The sequence below is a fragment of the Balaenoptera ricei genome, chromosome 1 (assembly GCF_028023285.1).
Source record: "Balaenoptera ricei isolate mBalRic1 chromosome 1, mBalRic1.hap2, whole genome shotgun sequence".
In the NCBI taxonomy this organism is placed as follows: domain Eukaryota; kingdom Metazoa; phylum Chordata; class Mammalia; order Artiodactyla; family Balaenopteridae; genus Balaenoptera; species Balaenoptera ricei.
Window position 1 is genome coordinate 116,034,171 of NC_082639.1, and position 7,999 is coordinate 116,042,169.

The 7,999-nt window shown below is 35.7% G+C and overlaps 1 protein-coding gene across 2 annotated transcripts in view; it reads right to left on the reverse strand.

The window, feature by feature from the left end:
• LOC132372176 (gamma-interferon-inducible protein 16-like) overlaps nt 1-7,304 on the reverse strand; it is a 52,487-nt gene extending 45,183 nt beyond the window's left edge. For both annotated transcript variants that reach the window (XM_059934367.1, XM_059934365.1), the window contains exon 1: nt 7,056-7,304. The gene's annotated coding sequence lies outside the window, so the exon portion shown is untranslated. The remainder of the gene's footprint in view (nt 1-7,055) is intronic.
• Between the last annotated feature and the right edge of the window lie 695 nt (nt 7,305-7,999).

The window sequence follows — 7,999 nt, forward strand, 5'->3', positions numbered from 1 at the left end:
GGATCTCATTCAGATTCGATGGAGAAATTAAAACTTTTACAGACAAGCAAAACCTAAGAGAATTCAGCACAAAAAAGCCAGCTTTACAACAAATGCTAAAGGAACTTCTCTTGGCAGTAAACACAAGAGAAGGAAAAGACCTACAATAACAAACCCAAAACAATTTTTAAAAGTGGTAATAGGAACATACATATCGACAACTACCTTAAATGTAAATGGATTAAATGCTCCAACCAAAAGATATAGACTGGCTGAATGGATATAACAGCAAGAACGTATATCTGTTGTCTACGAGAGACCAACTTCAGACCTAGGGACACATAAAGACTGAAAGTGAGGGGATGGAAAAAGATATTGCATGCAAATGAAAATCAAAAGAAAGCTGGAATAGCAATTCTCATATCAGACAAAATAGACTTTAACATAAAGACTATTACAAGAGACAAAGAAGGACACTACATAATGATCAAGGGATCAATCCAAGAAGAAGATATAACAATTGTAAATATTTATGCACCCAACATAGGAGCACCTCAATACATAAGACAAATGCTAACAGCCATAAAAGGGGAAATCGACAGTAACACAATCATAGTAGGGAACTTTAACACCACTTGCACCAATGGACAGATCATGCAAAATGAAAATAAATAAGAAATCACAAGCTTTAAATGATACATTAAAAAAGATGGACTTAATTGATATTTATAGGACATTCCATCCAAAAACAACAGAATACACTTTCTTCTCAAGTGCTTATGGAACATTCTCCAAGATAGATGATATCTTGGGTCCCAAATCAAGCCTTGATAAATTTAAGAAAATTGAAGTCATATCAAGTACCGTTTCTGACCACAATGCTATGAGACTAGATATCAATTACAGGAAAAAAAATCTGTAAAAAATACAAACACATGGAGGCTAAACAATACATACTTAATAACCAAGAGATCACTGAAGAAATCAAAGAGGAAATCGAAAATACCTAGAAACAAATGACAATGAAAACACAATGACGCAAAACCTATGGGATGCAGCAAAAGCAGTTCTAAGAGGGAAGTTTATAGCAATACAATCTTACCTCAAGAAACAAGAAACGTCTCAAATAAACAATCTAACCTTAAACCTAAAGCAATTAGAGAAAGAAGAACAAAAAAACACCAAAGTTAGCAGAAGGAAAGAAATCATAAAGATCAGAGAAGAAATAAATGAAATAGAAATGAAGGAACAATAGCAAAACTCAATAAAATTAAAAGCTTGTTCTTTGAGAAGATAAACAAAATTGATAAACAATTAGCCAGACTCATAAAGAAAAAGAAGGAGAAGACTCAAATCAATAGAATTACAAATGAAAAAAGAGAGGTAACAACTGACACTGCAGAAATACAAAGGATCATGACAGATTACTACAAGCAACTATATGCCAATAAAATGGACAACCTGGGACATGGACAAATTCTTAGAAAACCACAACCTTCTGAGACTGAACCAGGAAGAAATAGAGAATATAAACAGACCAATCACAAGCAATGAAATTGAGACTGTGATTAAAAATCTTCCAACAAACAAATGCCCAGGACCAGATGGCTTCACAGGCAAATTCTATCAAACATTTACAGAAAAGCTAACACTTACCCATCACAAACTCTTCCAAAATATAGCAGAGGGAGAAACACTCCCAAACTCATTCTACGAGACCACCATCACCCAGATACCAAAACCAGACAAAGATGTCACAAAGAAAGAAAACAACAGGCGAATAACACTAATGAACATAGATGCAAAAATCCTCAACAAAATACTAGCAAATAAAATCCAACAGCACATTAAAAGGATCCTACACCATGATCAAGTGGAGTTTATTCCAGGAATGCAAGGATTCTTCAATATATGCAAATCAATCAATGTGATACACCATATTAACACCATATTAACAAACTGAAGAATAAAAACCATATGATCATCTCAATAGATGCAGAAAAAGCTTTCGAGAAAATTCAACACCCATTTATGATAAAAACCCTCCAGAAAGTAGGCACAGAGGGAACTTACCTCAACATAATAAAGGCCATATATGACAAACTCACAGCCAACATCATTCTCAATGGTGAAAAACTGAAAACATTTCCACTAAGATCAGGAACAAGACAAGGTTTCCCACTCTCACCAGTATTATTCAACATAGTTTTCGAAGTTTTAGCCACAGCAATCAGAGAAGAAAAAGAAATAAAAGGAATCCAAATCGGAAAAGAAGAAGTAAAGCTGTTACTGATTGCAGATGACATGATACTATACATAGAGAATCCTAAAGATGCTACCAGAAAACTACTAGAGCTAATCAATGAATTTGGTAAAGTAGCAGGATACAAAATTAATGCACAGAAATCTCTTGCATTCCTATACACTAATGATGAAAAATCTGAAACAGAAATTAAGGAAACACTCCCATTTACCACTGCAACAAAAAGAATAAAATACCTAGGAATAAACCTACCTAAGGAGACAAAAGACCTGTATGCAGAAAACTATAAGACACTAATGAAAGAAATTAAAGATGATACAAACAGATGGAGAGATATACCATGCTCTTGGAATGGAAGAATCAACACTGTGAAAATGACTCTACTACCCAAAGCAATCTACAGATTCAATGCAATCCATATCAAACTACCAATGGCATTTTTCACAGAACTAGAACAAAAATTTTCACAATTTCTATGGAAACACAAAAGACCCCGAATAGCCAAAGCAATCTTGAGAAAGAAAAACAGAGCTGGAGGAATCAGGCTCCAGGATTTCAGACTATACTACAAAGCTTCAGTAATCAAGATAGCATGGTAGTGGCACAAAAACAGAAATATAGGTAAATGAAACTGGATAGAAAGCCCAGAGATAAACCCACACACATATGGTCAACTTATTTTTGATAAAGGTGCAAGAATATACAATGGAGAAAAGACAGCTTCCTCAATAAGTAGTGGTGGGAAAACTGGACAGCTACATGTAAAAGAATGAAATTAGAACACTACCTAACACCATACACAAAAATAAACTCAAAATGGATTAAAGACCTAAATGTAAGGCCAGACAGTATCAAATTCTTAGAGGAAAACATAGGCAGAACACTCTATGACACAGATCACAGCAAGATCCTTTTTGACCCACCTCCTAGAGAAATGGATATAAAAACAAAAATAAACAAATGGGACCTAATGAAACTTAAAAGCTTTTGCACAGCAAAGGAAACCATAAACAAGACCAAAAGACAACCCTCAGAATGGGAGAAAATATTTGCAAATGAAGCAACTGACAAAGGATTAATCTCCAAGATTTACAAGCAGCTCATGCAGCTCAATATCAAAAAAACAAACAACCCAATCCAAAAATGGGCAGAAGACCTAAATAGACATTTCTCCAAAGAAGATATACAGATTGCCAACAAACACATGAAAGAATGCTCAACATCATTAATCGTTAGAGAAATGCAAATCAAAACTACAATGAGGTATCACTTCACACCAGTCAGAATGGCCATCATCAAAAATCTACAAATAATAAATGCTGGAGAGGGTGTGGAGAAGAGGGAACCTCTTGCACTGTTGGTGGGAATGTAAGTTGATACAACCACTATGGAGCCCAGTGTGGAAGTTCCTTAAAAAACTAAAAATAGAACTACCATATGACTCAGCAATCCCAGTACTGGGCATATACCCTGAAAAAAACATAATTCAAAAAGAGTCATGTGGTGGCCCCCAAGCTGTAAGCTTATTCAGCTTTCTGCTTTCCGGAGAACTGCTTGTCTCTTTCTTGGTATGCACTCCTGACGCTGCGGTAATGAGCGTAAAAAAGGAAAATGGCTTGCGGCCAGTTTCGTTCCAGGTGCCTGCTCTGGATCTAAGAGCCCCTGGTTGTTCTCCAGAAGAAGGACATGCTGCCCTGAGGGGGAAGTCTGTATCTCCAAAGAATGGCCCATAAGGCATGCTGACGCATAGATAGTGGCGCATAGATAGTGGCGACAGAATTATGTGGAAATACAAGGTTTACTGATTTGTTGTCTAGTATTCGTTCCGTACTAAACCTATATATACATTCATGCTCTTTGAATAAACTTGCCTTGCAACCATCAGTTGTCTTGGCCCTTCTGACCCCATACTGGTGCTTTTCAGTTCCTTACCCCTCACCGCCAGGAACTTCTAGCTTTCTGCAGCTGGTCTGCGGCAGAGTCATGTACCACAATGTTCATTGAAGTTCTATTTACAATAGCCAGGACATGGAAGCAACCTAAGTGTCCATCATCAGATGAATGGATAAAGAAGATGTGGCACATATATACAATGGAATATTACTCAGTCATAAAAAGAAACGAAGTTGAGTTATTTGTTGTGATGTGGATGGAGCTAGAGACCGTCATACAGAGTGAAGTAAGTCAGAAAGAGAAAAATAAATACTGTATGCTAACACATATATACGGAATCTAAAAAAAAAAAAAAAAGGTTCTGATGAACCTAGGGGCAGGACAGGAATAAAGATGCAGACATAGAGAATGGACTTGAGGACACAGGGAGGGGTAAGGGTAAGCTGGGACGAACTGAGAGAGTGGCAAGGACATATATACACTACCAAATGTAAAATAGATAGCTAGTGGGAAGCAGCCACATAGCACAGGGAGATCAGCTCGGTGCTTTGTGACCGCTTAGAGGGGTGGGATAGGGAGGGTGGGAGGGAGATGCAAGAGGGAGGAGATATGGGGATATATGTATATGTATAACTGATTCACTCTGTTATAAAGCAGAAACTAACACACCGTTGTAAAGCAATTATACTCCAATAAAGATGTTTAAAAAAAGAAGAAAGAAAGAATGGAACACTATGTTGCATAACAGGAACTACCACAATGTTTTAGGTCAGTTATACTGCAAAAACAAACAAACAAACTCATAGAAAAGAAATTAGATTTGTAGTAACCCAAGAGGAGAAAGGGAATTGGATGAAGTCAGGAAAAAGGTGAAAACTTTCAGTTATAAGATAAATAGGTACTAGGGATGTAATGCACAACATGATAAATATAATTACCACTGCTGTATGTTATATATGAAAGTTATTATGAGAGTATATCCTAAGAGTTCTCTTCATAAGAAAAAGAAAATTTTTTTGTACTTCTGTAATTTTGTATCTATATAAGATGATGGATGTTCACTAAACTTATTATGCTTATCGCTTCATGATGGATATAAATCAAATCACTATGCTGCACACCTTAAATTCATACAGTGCCATATGTAAATTATGTCTCAATAAAACTGGAAGAAAAAAATATAAAATGCAGACCTTAGCTCCCTCTCCCCAGATAATAAATTAGATTCATTAAATAGCCTTTCTGAAGTTTCCAGATTGTGAATTTCACAACATATCTAGTCCCAGGGGTAAGAGAAGAGGTACTCCCCATCTATCTTGAGGGAAAAATAATTTTTAGAGTAGAATTTTTAATCTAGTCCAAATGATACTTAAATATGAGGGCCTCAAACACTATTGTATTCAAGGCATTGGTAGTTTTGGCAGACAAAGACCCATATGGAAACATCTATTGGAAGTAATAGTCAGTAAAAATTAATATATAAAGTCAAGAAAAACTGTAAGCTGAAAGGTAAGTAAGAGTGAAAACTTAACGTGATTAGGTGTGTCTATGCCTTAAAAAAAAAAATAAAGCCCTGACTGAAGAGAAGAGAAGCAGGAAGTATATCAACATGGTGGAGGGAGAGAGGGAGGACAAAGAATATGACAGTTCATTAATGTATTTGTCTTAAATGGTAAGTCAGATAGGGGTATAAGTAAAAAACAAAAACAAATCAAAAAAGGAGAATATAGAAGTATCATAAATTGAAATGAAGAAAGCAGATACAAGACAATATATGTTAATTATCAACATAAAGGGTCTAACCGGTTAAGCTTAAGTGACAAATTGGTCGACTTGGATTTAAGAAATCTGCCAATGTATTGTTAATAAAAGATCACTTAAAAGTGGAAAAATAAAAGAAAAATATTTATCATGCAAAGAGTAAGTAAAAGAAAACCAGTTTATCTATATTACTGTGGTTTTAAATAGGTCTGAAGATAAGTATCATCAGAGCACAACACAATGATAAAACGTCCAACTCCTAGGGAAATACAACAGTTTTAATTGTGTATTTGCCTACTGAAAGTAAATATAATAAGTGTAATTAATAGCATTTATCTAACATACATAAGATTCTGAAATGAATATTAAAAATCTTATATTCTAGTCAAGCACATATAAAATATTACTGTATCAGGCCATACAGAAAGTCTTTAAACAATTCTAAAAGTAGACAATAGAAATCTATTTGTAATTACCTCTCTCTGCCTCTCTCCTATGCCTTGCCACCAGAAAAAAAAAAGTATTAATTTTCAGGAAGGCAGAAAGTAATCCTAAGAGAAACTGAAATAACAACACTGGCAGCTGGTGTAAAATGGAGTCTAAAAGAAAAAGTAAACTGTCTTAAGAGAGGTAAAGAAGCCATGTTTTGTATAACTGTACTTGTGGAATTGAAACTTCTCTGCTCTCCTCTGTGTGTGTGTTTCTAAAATTAGGACAATGCCATACAATACACTTTTATAACCAGATGTATTTTTTTACTCAATATTATTTTATGATACTTTTATCATGCCCCTATCTTGACTTTCACCCAGGCCCCCACCACAGCCACCAAGTTTCCTGTGTATCTTCCAGGGAAGGAAACCAAACCTTTTCTCTAAATATAGCTCATGCCGATAGTTGCCTGGGAATACATTTTAATATCTTCTATAGTCAAAATGCATCTCCCTTTGTTCAGGCTTCAGTTGTAGTGGAATAAAATGTCTATTATTTGCCTAGGCAGTAAAGGATTAGAATCAAGCTACTGCTGTTTTCACTTTTCTGAATATAGTTGATATAAAACCTTTCCCCCCAAATTTTTCATGACTAAAGCTCCCCTTCTCATCTTGAGGCTACCAATCAGGTACCCACAGCTCTCTAGAGAAATCCCTACCAGCCTTACCTCAGTGAAAATGTCCTCCACAGTAGTCCAGACCTTGAGGTTTTCTTTAGAAATGCAAGAATCACTGCTTATTTTACTTACGTAGGACGATAAATCAGTAAAGCTCACAGAGACTGAACTGCAGAATTTTATAATCTCCTGAAGGGCAGAGGAAAAAGAAGTATTTTGAAAGACAACAAGGAAAAAGGGCACTGGCTAGACAAAAACTTGATTTAGTGCTGACTACCTCACACTGTGCTTTCCCAGAGAGAGGGAAGTTAGGAAACAGTATTGAGACTCCTCCCACCAATGTTCTTAGCTTTCAGTTTCATTAGTTAGAGAAAATAAACGGTTTATTTCCTGTAAATATCTTAATCAAAATGAATAATTATGGCAAAGTTACACTCAAAAATTTTTTTATTATAAATGTCAGTAGATGAAAAGAGTTCCAACATTAGAACTTTGTTATCCAGCAGACTTACATGAGGGTCATTAGAAAACTATATTCCCTTGAATGACTCTCAAATATACAAGAAGTAAGGTAAGCCATATGGCCACTTATCCCTTACTTCCTGTTCTCAGAGTTGCAGTGGCAAGAGGAGATCTTGGAAGAACCATCTATCTCTATTGTTTTTTGACTGAAACTCCTGGAAGGGGGTGAGTTTTCTATAAAATAGCTATTGGTTTAAATAGTACCTAAAACATTCACCCAGTTAATGACTGACACACCTGGAGCTTGACAGAAGTAGAAGGTCATTACAAATATGTGAATCCTTCCTCAGATATATAGAAAGGAATGTGACATTAGTGGCCCTCTTGACTATGACTAGCTACTTAACCTCACTGATTAACTTCATGTTTACTCATCATGCTTTCTGCATTAGTCATGGGTAAACACAAGTGGCTAGTGGGCTTATATCATGACAGCTTCGAAACCTTGCAAATTCTGGAAGAACACTGAACCT